Source organism: Tupaia chinensis, unplaced genomic scaffold (assembly GCF_000334495.1).
Source record: "Tupaia chinensis unplaced genomic scaffold, TupChi_1.0 Scaffold000117_2, whole genome shotgun sequence".
In the NCBI taxonomy this organism is placed as follows: Eukaryota; Metazoa; Chordata; class Mammalia; order Scandentia; family Tupaiidae; genus Tupaia; species Tupaia belangeri.
This window is the reverse complement of record NW_006159583.1, coordinates 10,932,339-10,933,794: the sequence shown is the minus strand read 5'-3', so window position 1 is coordinate 10,933,794 and position 1,456 is coordinate 10,932,339.

Genomic DNA, 1,456 nt, shown 5'->3' with positions numbered 1-1,456 from the left:
GCAGAAAATCAGTACTAGAAACTTTAACTGACAGTGCTGCAAGCAGTTACTTAACTGCCTGTTTAGTTTGCTCAACTAAACTTACTCAGAAGCACTGCATCTCCAGGAAGCAGACATTCACATTCAAAGATCTATGAATGGCAGGGCCAGCAGGTGGCATGTTGATTAAAGTGCTGGATCCACACATGACTGACCATGGTTTGAGTCCCAGACCTGGTAGTTTGCTTTCTTATTCTCTCTCTCTCTCTTGTCAAATCTAAAAATAATAATAAATAAAATTAAGAAATAATTATTTACAATTGTTTTTTAAAAAGATCTATGAATGGAATATCCACACAAAATAAATCTCAGTGGGCTTTGGGGTGACCTCAAGGGTAGGGTTTTTTTTTGAAGACTCTAACCCTACTGACAGTATAATATATAGACATTACTTTTTTTACAGCCAAAAGACATTAATTCTGAAAAATATCAAACTATTTGGGCTTTAAATGTTTTAATAATATGCAACGAAATGATCAAAGTATATGTTGAATACACTTAGAGCTAAAATGTCACCTTCAAAGTTAACCCTTGATCTCTTTTTGGAAGTTTACCTTAATATTTGGTTAATAAGAACTTGACACCTTATGAGAGACAGCCACATGCTGACTCAGTTCTCTTATGATATTCCCATTTTCCAAGATGTTCTGATTCTAGCCTATACTCTCTATGTAGAAAAAAATAATAACAAAGCATGGGCTGGCCCTGTGACCTAATGGTTAAGGCAGCCAAAACCTACATGGCCTACCACCATTGGAATCTTGGCCCTCGCAACTCAAACAACACATTGAGCACATGTACATGCATGCCTCAAATCCCAGTAGGGTGGAGAAATGGAAGCAAAGGAATTGCGGTGTGACCACATCTCAGTGGAGGATGCTTTCTCTTTCTCCCTTTTTCTCTCTCTCTCTGTTCTTCTGTCTATCTCTAGTGAATGCACATGCCCTTTGGCAATTAAAAATAAAAATAAAAATAAAAAAAACTCTAGAAGTAACTAATCTCGAACAGCAAAGAGAAGACATCATCTAATTTAAGGTAAAATAAAAATGGGACTTACAGATGTCAGGTCGCTCATAAACCTATTATGGGATCCTGAGAAAGACAAAGAGAGTTTGGCATTCATCTTATCAGCAAGGATAAAACATATTTATGAGGAACAGCTAGTAAATGCAGAAAGGGTTATAGTTTTTAGGAAAAAGTAAATGTTCAAACCATAACCTTGTTTGATTTTAACCCGTGTTAAAAGGACCATACTAAGGTGGTTTTGTTTGTTTTCTTATTGCTTAAAATGCCCAAGTTGAAAGGATAATAAATCTACCCCAATTTTATCATGACAAAGTATAGCTACTAAAACAGCCTTCCAAGTTTGCATGAGGATGGCTATAGCATTTAAAAAAGTAAAAAAAGCTTATATACA